Below are 12,563 nucleotides of genomic sequence, written 5' to 3'. Positions count from 1 at the left end.
CTAGTGGCACTGGGGGGGAAAAAAAGCTTACTATCTGGAAAATGCTATGCAATTTTGTCTTCCATTTATAAAAACAGTGGCTCCTCCCTCATCAGGAAATTTGCAACCAGTACCACAGACCCTGCAGTTAACTGGTGATGCTGCAGGCTCTGAAACTAAAGTTGAGGATAGTGTCACCCATGTTGAAGAAAATGCCACCCAATTACAAGAGGCATCTATATATACACAGCAAACATCCCCAACATCTCCAACACTATTGACCGAACTTTCTATCGAAACAAGTGACCGACCACGTCCAACAACTTCATCATCCAAGAGAAATTTAGGCCAGACAGGAGTACAGAAGAAAAATTCAGCTTAAGTAGCAGATCTCTCTGTAGCAGAGTACTTTAAAGCAAAAAAAGCTAAGTTGCAGTCAAACACCGAGGCAGAGATTGGTTCCCATAGAATTGATAGGCAACAGGGACTCAAAATTTTTCTGCTCAGTTTGATACCAGAATTGGAAGAACTGAGTAATTCACAAATCAAACTGTTCAAACGACAAGTTTTCAGGGTTATTGATGTTATTGCAGCTTCCGGCCACCAGCCACAGATGCCATCAGATCTTACAATGCTTACTTTCCCATCACTGTCTGCCTCGACATCATCACACATGTCACAAATATGGAACATGTCCAATGCACTTCCTCAAATGCATACCGCAGATTTTTATAACGCTTTTTCACAAAGTGTTGACAATTCTGATATGTAAATTTGTACAACCTTAGCTTTTAAGATCATTACCTATTATTTGTTTACCTATGTTTTATTACTAATATAATTTTAAAATGCCAATAAAATAATTTTCAAACTTACCTCAGAGTGATTAGTATTCTTTCCCGTGCAGGCACACATTCCCATCTTCTCTAAGGAAGGGCCAGGCATCCTTGTCAATTCCAGAAAAGATTCTTTAGACATTCTGTAAAACGCCATAAATTTTCTATCTGGCTGAGAAAGTTCTTTTGCTGCTACGAAGAGCCTGGAGTTCACATTATTCCTTAAATATGGATGGACACAATGTTTCCTCTGTACCCTGCGTATCCTTCGGTATTGATAATAATTAACTATGTCTTCCTCATCTGAATCAGAATTTGACATAGCAAACACCAGAAAACCAACTGCACTGCTCGAATTAACACCAACTGATCCATAATCAGTCTTGTCCGTGTGCGAACAGAAGTTTCATTCTGGTTGCAAACTGGTTGCTAACTGAACTGGTTTGCAACCTTCGTCTCAAAACCGTTGCTCCGTGTGCGCTGGGCCTAAGTTTAATTAAGTATAATCATAGTTGTAAGTGACTCATACAACGCCCAACACCGATGCAGCCCTCGAAAAATACTGTCGTGCTTTGGCCCAGCGGGCTCTAATTATAGTCTGATTTTTTTCCCTTTTTGGTCTCCCGAGACCCTAATTGGCGAAGCGCCCAAAAATAATCCCCTACACATTCTTACTGATATTTATTTCTAATTTAAGTATGTGTGCTGGCTGGCAGCATGGCGAGAAACGGCGCAAGCCGCCCCCTAAAAATCAGTGCCATCCAAAATAAATGCGGACCAAAGAGTCCAAGCTCCTCAACTTTGCTTAAAAGAGCTTTTCTACTCTGTCCAACTCTTCTTCCAGAACCATCCTTCTGTTCCCGTAACCAACCTGCACCTCAAAGCAAAAGTAGTAGTAGTATATATATATATACACGCACACACACACACACAAATCGTTTTGTAGCATTTTAGTGGAAAAAAATGTAATACCTGACGCCACCACGTGTACAGATATCGCAACTTGACCTATCAATTACGTGTATACTACAAATGTGTTGAGTACAAACTAAATCTGTCTTAAATAATAGCAACATAGAAAAACACAAATAATTTTTATGACATTTATTTTTTTTGTTAATGACCAAAAAAAAATTTTTAATTTTGTTTAGTCATAATATTAACAGGAATAAGGTTTTTTTTATCTTAATGTGATTTGAGGAACAAACCAACCTCATGGTTGCCAACCCTTGAACACGCAACATTTCCAAATTCGCCACTATTTCTCGCTCGTCCATCTGCTCGATGTGGTTGTATTGGCAGCATGTGTTTATTTGTTCCTCCTCATTGCCCATGTAGTAGATTTGCAAAACATTTGGATGGCCATCAGGCATTTAGAACAAATAACCAATTTCATGATAGACATAGTCCTTAATCTTAAAATATTGATTAAAAATTACGACCATCCTCATTCTGAATGATTTATGTTGCTATAAATGATGTCATTTGGAAGCAAGAATTGAATTAATGAATTTTACGGGAAAACCATTTTCATTGAGATGTGGCAGATTCACCTTTGTATTTAAATGCATGACAGTGTTGGCATTAATTGTCTATATTGTCGATGACAATTACTGCATGTGACGAATAGCCTATTTCCGACACATATTCGAACCCAAGGCGGTGTAGATCAGTTGCTTAATAAACACACAACATATAAATATAAGGTTCTTATATTTGAATTTTTTGGATGTTATAATTTGTTGAGCTAACGCACATGTTGTTTATTTTCGATGCGCTGTTTAACATCGTAAATTTTATAGGATCATTGACACAAATACCGCTGTTCTGAAGACTTGTTCTTCAGCGTCCTTCGACCTGCGTAGTGTCTGACTACGTTCAAAGCCATCTTGTTGATCGCCGCAGCGATCCCGAAGCTTGCTGTTCGATGCTGTAACCAGTCTCCGATTTCAACGTTATGAACTTTCTTCATTGTGTGGATCTTTTGGCTCTCAGGGCAGGGACACTTTAGGGAGGGAGGTTGAAGCAGTTGTTCCGTTTTTCGGCACTGTACAGCATTCCTTCCTGTAATATCAGAATGTATCTTGTAAGGTATCTTGTAATGTATTGTAATGTATCTTGTAATGTAGATTGTAATGTCATACTATACCTCCATAAGAGTTTGTAAAGAGAGTACGCAGCACCGCGGAGGACAAGGGTCAAACCCCCTCACAAGGCAGGGGAAGTATCAGTGGAACTTGGTGGGAGTTGTTGACACGAACCCTGGAAAGCGTTGCACACGGCCCTCAAGTAGGGACAAGAGCACTCCTGTGCCGCCTATATAAGAGAGCTCATCTGCTAGTTGCGAGAGTTCTCCCGGCAGAGCCGGGAGCAGCAGCCACTAGGGGAATCGTGGTAAGACATCCCATGGCTAATAAGCACCTTTTGAAGCATTGTGGTAAGACAGCTCATTAAATGTGCTCTCCGGGAATCGTGTGGACATAGGGGAATCGCTGTAATGCATCCCAGGCAGTGTGCGACATCTGTACACTGTGTGAACTGTTTGTCTGAACGTGTATAAGTCCGCGTCAATACGTACAGTGTATTTAAGTGAAGTTGTATAAGAATTGTTCCATAAAACGACCTCACTACCAGCATAAATTGTCGTATTGTGTTATTGCACTTAATTATCACACCCCCACACTACCTTCAAGCAAGGACGAACTGTATGCATCTTCCCAGCCGCTCTGGATAGTACATATTTGGTGTCAGATGTGAGGTGTGGTAAATATGACAAGGTAACTGGTTACAAGCGTGAGTAGATCGTGCAGCATCAGAAGTCATCGCCCGGAATCTAACGCAGGTGTCAGAGCGTGTAGAGAACGGAACCAGGACTGTGGAGACCACGCGAGTTACAGCGCGAGACAAGATAGAAGAGGTCAGCCGAGGTCAGCCTGTACTTGACCGGGCGTCACCGCCAGCAACTACCAACAGGGCCAGCGCAAGAGAGAAGACAGCGCTACCGGAAGGAGCCAGCAGAAGCGACGCATCACAACAACACGACAACACACGGAACTACCACCGCATCGCCAACGAAGAATCAAGATGATAAGGTTAGTAGAGCAGTAGGCTCGCTAAGGGAGTGCTCATGATAATTTTGTGAACTACAGTTTGTATAAGGTCAATCATAGAGTGTTGTACCTACTCTCTGTCTCCCCATACAAAGGCACACCATGATGGATAGTAACGAATCGAGTGAGGCTGGGAACCAGTACATCCCTGTCACATTAGCACTTAAATTAATAACGCAACCTTTTGACGGAAATAAGAGTAGGTTGCGAGAATTTATTGATAACGTAGACACCGCGATTGAGTTGGTCCACCCTGCTAAACCCTGCTATTATTGAAGTTTGTTTAATCAAAAATTGTGGGGGATGCCAAATCTAAAATACTGACACGCGAACGTACAGGTACACGGAGTGGCGTTAAGGAAATTTTGAAAGAGATTTACGCGGTTAAGCGGACCATAGACTACTATGCATGTCAACTGTTTAGTGCAAGGCAAGGAGTCAATGAAGGGGTCGCCCACTGGGGAAGTAGGGTTGACACAATGGTCACAGACATGAAGGAATCCACATTGAGAGTATGTACCACCGCACACGCAGCCAGTGCCTTGGCTTTAGTCCAGCACTTGGCACGAGCATGTTTTATACAAGAGCTAACTAATGAACATATACAAACCATCATCAGGAGTAAGGAGACGCAGCTGGACACACTAGGACAAGGGAAAACAGACCTTCGTGCACTAATTGTGGGAAAAAGGGACACCGGTATAAAGACTGTTTCCTACGGGGAGGACCTAGAAATACGCAGACCAGTGAAGGGCGAGTTAACCTAGGGGAAACCAAACATCTCGACAGTCTGGGCAATAAGAGGGTTGGCATGAAAACATATGAGGAGCGTGGTCAGGGAAGCAACCGCACATATTTTACGTGTGGACTCCCTGAACACTATGCCAGATATTGTCGGAACAGATCCAATGCCAACGGCAGTGGTAGGTTCCAACGCCCCTTCGGGCAAGGTGGGAATCGAGACCAGGGACACACACTGAACCATCTCCGATATCCCAACAAAGATGCCAACACTGCTTACCAAAGCAAAAGTTACACTCCTTCTCACAAAAACATTATTAACAGATCGGGAAACGACACCGGGGGCAGGTAGAGCAGCAATACAGTGCCTCCCGACAATGCAGACTAACCAGCTGCAAAACCTTTCAAGATAAGACTATGATAAGGCCACCAAAAACAAAGACGAGTATCATTTTCTTATTCATAGAAGAAATTGGTAGGAGGGTAGAATGTTTGTTAGATACCTGATCAGACATAACCCTAGTACGAGAGAGCCTCGTGAGTAGTGAAATAATAGGTCAGAAAAACAAGGATAGGGCAACGAAACTGAGTGGGTTAGCCACCGGGCTAATAACCACAGAAGGGACAATGGTCATGAACATTAAAGTACAACAAAAGAACATAAGACAGGAGTGTCACTTGTTGAGACAGTGTCCTCATGAATGCATCCTAGGAAAAGACTTTTTGTCAGTCACGAGAACACTTATCAATTACAGTAAGGATGGAGCATGGATAATGGGGGAGTTTGTTCAGTTGGATATACAGAGGGAAGCCACTAACCTCTCTTTGCCTGCGAGGTGTGAAAAAATTGTACAGATAAACACGACGAATTATGGTGTCGGTTTTATCTCCAGACAAGCACTATCAAATGGAATCTTTATTGGGGAATGTCTAACGGAAAGTAAGATGGGGAAGAGTATTTGTACGATTATAAATACTACTGAATGCGACACCCAGGTCGAGGTGCCACCCCTTAAAATAGAAAATCTATCCCGAGAGCAAAAGGTACTTGAGGTGACGAAGGGAAGCACCGACAGAAATCAAGCTCTCACTAACATATTAAGGTTAGAATATCTGTATACTACAGAAAAGGAAGGGTTACTGAAATTATGTAGGGAATATAATGATATCTTCCACTTACCGGGGGACAAATTAACATTTACCAATGTCACAGAACATAGGATCCCCACAGTAGAAAATTGTGTGCCTGTGGCGGTCAGACTTTATCGTATACCAGAAATACACAAAGAAGAGGTAAACCGACAGGTGAAACAAATGCTCGAAGACAATATAATCGTCCCTAGTAGAAGCCCAAGGAATGCTCCCATAATGGTTGTTCCCAAAAAGGCAGACTCAAGGGGTAACCCATCGTGGCGTGTTTGCTTAGATTTGCGCAAGCTGAACTCCTTATCGAAAGGGGATTCACACCCCCTTCCTCCCATTGCGGGGATATTAGATAGTCTAGGACAGTCGAAATACTTCTCCACATTAGACTTGTATAACGGATATTTACAGGTAAAGATAGCCGAAGAAGACTGCCCCAAAACAGCCTTCAGCACACCTAACGGTCACTATGAAATGAAGAGAATGATGTTCTGATTAAAGGGAGCCCCAGCCACATTCGCATGATTAATGAACACAGTTTTAGCTAGACTGATATGTATTAAATGTCTAGTCTATTTAGATGACGTCATCTACGGCCAGTCGGTGGAGATTCACAACACACGACTAAGAGACGTCTTCGATCGCTTACGAGAACACAACCTCAAACTACAACCCACTAAATGTGAGTTCTTGAGGACAGAAGTAGCATATTTAGGACACATTATCAGCGATACAGGCATCCGACCCGACCCTGCAAAAGTGAAAAAGGTTAGGAACTATCCAAGACTCTCCTCAGCCAAAGAAGTTAAAATGTTTTGTGGACTAGCCTCATACTACAGACGATTCATTGCAGATTTCAGTAAAGTGGCAAAGCCGCTGTATATGTTAGTAAAAAAAGAAACACCCTTTGATTGGGGGGACGAACAAGAACAAGCGTTCAAACAACTTAAAGAATTACTCACTTCTGATCCTATCCTCCAATATCCCGACTTTAGAAAACCATTCGTTCTAACCACTGACGCGAGTCAGTTGGCCATAGGAGCCATCCTCTCACAAGGTGAGATTGGTAAATACAAACCAGTGGCATTCGCCAGTAGGACTCTCAACAAGGTGGAGGTTAACTACTCCACAACAGAACACGAAATGTTGGCCATAGTTTGGGCCATCAAATACTTCAGGCCATACTTACTAGGAAGGCAATTTAAAGTGGTCACCGACCACAAACCCCTTCAGTATGTATTCAATGTAACTGATCCAAGTACACGCCTTATGAAATGGAGGCTAAAACTCGCAGAGTACACTTTCGACATAATTTGCAGAGCAGGAAAGACAATAACCCATGCGGATGCACTTAGTAGAGCATACCACATTGAAGCTGGAAAACATGAATGCAGTGACTCGGTAGAAATCCCGTCTGTGTTAACAGACCAAATAATTAAAGAACAACATGACACTGCAGTAGGCGAACACCAAGGAATGAACCATACACACAACAAGATAAAACAATACGTCACCTGGCAAGGGATGAAAAAGGATATAGAATCATACATTCGCAAGTGTGATTCATGCCAACATAACAAAATTGCAAGACCACACACTCGGGTACCCTTAGAGATCACGGATAAACTCTCAACCGTGTGGGAAAAATGTAGCATTGATGTTGTTGGCCCCTTGACAGAAACAGAAAAGGGAAACAAATATATATTGACGTTACAAGACGCATTGTCAAAGTACACGGTGGCAGTACCAATGGCGAACCAACTAACAGAGACGGTCGCCGCAGCATTCGTAAATGAGATAATATTCAAGTTTGGTATACCTCAAATATTGCTAACGGATCAGGGTAGCAACTTCTGTAGTGAAATGTTCCTACAGGTATGCAAAATATTAAAAATTCAAAAAATTAAGACTAGTGCATACCATCCACAAAGCAATGGGGCCATAGAAAGATGGCATAGGTCAATGGCGGGATTTCTACGCCACTACATAGCTTGCAACAAAAGTGACTGCGACATTTGGGAAAACAATAGGGTTTATTCCACACAAATTACTGTTTGGGAGGTTGCCTAACATTCCGGGAATCCTACAGAAAGATCCCGAGGGTATCCAGTACTGTTATGACTATTTGAAAGACTTAAAGTATAAGCTACAGGAAACCTACAAAAATGCTAGACAACATGTGTTGGCATCCAAAGAAAACAATAAGGTCAAATATGGCAGAAGGGTACACAAGCATGTTTTTGAAAAGGGAGATAAAGTGCTATTGTATGATGAGACACTGAGACGTGGCAGATCAAAGAAACTGTGTAGCCAGTATATAGGACCTTATACAGTAGTCGATGTAAATGGGGTTAACTTGACTATCCTAGTAAGAGGGAAGAAAGCCGTTAAAGTTCACGCTAACCAATTGAAACCCTACTTTTGATGTTCCAGAGTGTTAATTCTCGTTATCGCGAGCGCCAGTGCAAGCGGGCCTGCAGGACATTTAGACATTCAAGTGTCACCCCTGGACTGTACTATGATTATCAGGGAGAGGGACAATTATATAACATTGAGTGGAGGTTGGTGACGTTTGTACACATACACCACATAGATGTAAATTTTGAGAATGTAAAAAGATATGCACTTATGGTAAACAATCTGTGTAAAAGGGAGGAATATACACATTACAATAAGACATTGTGTAACCTTAGTATGAGTAGGATTAGGACAACAATTGAATCCCTCACTAAGGCAAGGACAATTATTGCAGAAATGACGGAAAGTAAGGCTCGACGTAAAAGAAGCATATTCCCATTTAACATCATTGGTCAGTTAAGTCGCATACTGTTTGGAACATTAGATGAGGAGGATGCTGAGTTTTATAGCCAAAAGATCTCTAAACTAGAGGAAGAACAGTTAGACTTCCTAAAACTAGGCAAGGAACAGATGTTGGTTGTCAAGTCTACTACACACTCTGTAAATCAAACTATGAGAAATATGTACAGCAATCAAAAATCCCTCCAACAAGGGCTAGAAAAGCTAGTGGCAGAAACTAACAACAACACAAGACGGGTATCATCTGCCATCAATAGACGGGCATTAAAAATCAAGGTAAACAAACACATAAATGCCTTAACATTGGAACTAGAGTCTCTCAGGTTTCAGTATGATAACTTGATAGATGCTGTAGTTAATGCGGAAATGGCATCCTAAACCCCCACATTATCACCCCACAACAAATTGCTAAGAACTTTAAATCATTTAAGACAGATCACGCGCAAGGGCTCGAGTTACCAGCCCCGGAAGGAGTAAACCTCGATAGTGTTATACTCAAGGTGGTTAATTTGGAAGTATTTAGTAGAAACAATATACTATGTTACATCATTAAACTTCCATTAGTTGAACATTTTGTATTTAAGATTTATAAAGCTGTGCCCTTACCAATACAGAGCAAAAATTCTAAGGACTTGTATATATTCATAAACCCAAGTAAAGATTATATAATGTTAGAAAATGCTAAACAATATTATGTCAAACTAAATGAGAACGAGTTAGACAAATGTAGGGAACTCACACCCAAGTTTAGAATTTGTAAACAACGTTTTCCCTTAATCAATCTGTATACCCCTAAAGAGTGCGAGATTAGATTAATGTTCCCAATCAGTGCAATTCCTGAGGATTGCACAACACATGTCGTAAAAATAACAAATACAGTGTGGATACAACTGAAAGATAATGAGTGGCTCTATGTATCCACCAAGGAAGAGAAAATAACCATTGCATGCGAAAACACTGAACCTTACGATACTGTACTAAAAGGGACGGGAAAGTTGAAATTTTTTGAGAAATGTAAAGGATATGGTACTAATGTAGTTATTGTATCACAAGCTCGAATAAGCCATAACGTAACATCTAAAGACATAATTCTAACTTTACCCTTAGATATGGATTGTTGTGAATCCATAGAAGCTATGTCATTAGACGAGATTAAATAAACACACCCCTTAAAACCATAACACACCAGCTAGATGACCTAAAGATAGCTAGTCATAAGGTTAAAGAGATTGAAGAACATTTAAAAAAAATGAAGAATAGAAAATTAAACAGAACACCACATTGTCAAATGTAACCTGGAGTTTGTATGCAATTTTTATTGTATTCCTTATTGTAATAATTATATTTGTGTGTTGTAAATGTGGATGTTGTAAACATATCAAAGGATGTATAATCAAGGGTATCAATAATAGCGACTGTTGTAAGGCATGGTGTTTCAAACCTGTAATTGTAAACACATATAGTGCTAGTAATATAGCACAACCTAGAGACAGAAGAATATCAACTACTAGTGCACACAGTGAGCCAGCCCATGAACTGACCATGTTAGACGTCGCATCTACTAAAAAAACCTATCGATGAAATGACGTGATGAACAGTGCTGGAGGTCTCTACCTGTAAAACTGAAAGAAAATTATTGTTACTAATTTGTTTTTTTTTATAGGAGGGGGAGGTGTAATATCAGAATGTATCTTGTAAGCTATCTTGTAATGTATCTTGTAATGATTGTAATGTATCTTGTAATGTCATACTATACCTCCATAAGAGTTTGTAAAGAGAGTACGCAGCACTGCGGAGTACAAGGGTCAAACCCCCTCACAAGGCAGGGGAAGTATCAGTGGAACTTGGTGGGAGTTGTTGCACACAAACCCTGGAAAGCGTTGCACACGGCCCTCAAGTAGGAACAAGGGGCACTCCTGTGCCGCCTATATCAGAGAGCTCATATGCTAGGGGAATCGTGGTAAGACAGCTCATTAAAGGAGCTCTCTGGGAATAGCGTGGACATAGGGGAATCACTGTAACGCATCCCAGGCAGTGTGCGACGTCTGTACACTGTGTGAACCGTTTGTCTGAACGTGTATAAGTCCGCGTCAATACGTACAGTGTATGTAAGTAAAGTTGTATAAGAATTGTTCAATAAAACAACCTCACTACCAGCATAAATTGTTGTGACTTGATGTAAGTTTTTGGACATACGCCATTGCTAAGAACTTTTTCTGTTGAAGAAAAACTAATAAATAAAATAAATAAATAAAAATAAAAATAAAAATACTCAAAAAAAGATACAAAAAACACACAAAATTAAGCAAACAATTGCTGTTGTCAACAAGGATATGAACACCACAAAATATTCCGAAACAGGAATATGGTCAGCAAACAAAGAAAAAACAAAGAAAAATGTACTAAGAGAACGAAAAAATCCCCACAAATGATGACAACACAAAAATATTGAAACCCAAAATAATTCAGCACAACAGTTGAAGCGAGACAAAAAACATGACAAAACGAAAAAACAAACAAATACAATAGTTTTACCTAAACAGAAACAAGCGACGTTTCGGGAACTGTTATCTGCTCCCGTCCTCAGGCAGAGACGCACATGGCACGGAAACACAGGTGCGACTGAGAAGGGGCTGGAAAATGAGGGTATTTATCAGAGAAAGGGCTACATCTTGCTCAGCCAATGACAGACGAGCTGTCTCCCCATTGGCTGTGCACCATGTAGTTAAAGCGGATTGGTTATGGTGGGTTGAGTATTGGCTATTGTTTTGTGCTGCAGGGATGTTTCTCTCTTTATCAAAGGGATCCACATATTTTTTAATTCAATGCTCTGCTGGCTGAAAATATTTTTATTGCTAATAATGAAGGCTGATTCTTTGATTTTCCTTTTTATTTTATCGGATTCCTGTATGAGTGGTGTGGAGTCTTCCCAGAGAATTTTGTGGCTATTTTCCCATGTATGTTCAGCAAGTCTGGATTTTAGGGTTTCACCCTTCTTGCAGTTGTTTTTGTGTTCTTTGATTCGGGTGGATAGAGCTCTGCCAGTTTCACCTATTTTATTTATTAGTTTTTCTTCAACAGAAAAAGTTCTTAGCAATGGCGTATGTCCAAAAACTTACATCAAGTCATGCACTCCCATTGCACAAATCTTTTAAAGATAACATAAATTGTTGTATTGTGTTATTGCACTTAATTATCACACCCCCACACTACCTTCAAGCAAGGATGAATTGTATGCATGTTCCCAGCAGCTCGGGATAGTACATTCCCTTCCTTTCCCCTTCCTTCCCCCTCTTGCTCTCTTCCCCGCCGCCTCACCAGCGCTCTCTGTCAGAGTGTTTACCCGGCCTATATATAGTCCGGCCCCTAGCGTACTCCTTGCAGTCGTTTGGTCGCTGGACTCGAAGGCTGTCACTGTGTTCCGGTATGTACTCGGCTGTGAAACTTAACGTCTGTATTCAGGTATTGTTCTCCTTGTGCGTTGTGGCCTCGCCTTCATTTTTTATTGCTGCCATGTCATTTTTTATTGCTGCCATGTTAAATGTAATTGCCACCAATGTTTGGACCCTTCAGGTCATTTGATTTGGGTTTGTTTTGCTCACGCTGAGTACTGCCCGTAGCATGACGTAACATTTCTGCGGCTGTATATGGGCATGCCACGATGGCATTGGACACTTCTTGTCAAGCCACATTATAAGTTCTCTCTTGATTCTGCCTTTAGTTTTCTTGCCTAGCGGCCCATATTACTTGTTCTGCTACTTTACTGCGCTTTGCCACCATGTCCGCTTTACTCTTACTTACCTTGTTGTATTTGTGTGAATGATTGTATTTATTTCGCGTCCCGCGGGAGCGCATTAGGATTTTCCCCAATGAGAAATATAAGATGTTTTATAAACTGTAAACTTTTTATAAACTTTATAAACTTGCATGAATAAAA

Source organism: Bacillus rossius, chromosome 1, assembly GCF_032445375.1.
Source record: "Bacillus rossius redtenbacheri isolate Brsri chromosome 1, Brsri_v3, whole genome shotgun sequence".
Lineage (NCBI taxonomy): Eukaryota > Metazoa > Arthropoda > Insecta > Phasmatodea > Bacillidae > Bacillus > Bacillus rossius.
The sequence above is the reverse complement of the archived record's forward strand: the minus strand, read 5'-3'. Positions refer to the sequence as shown.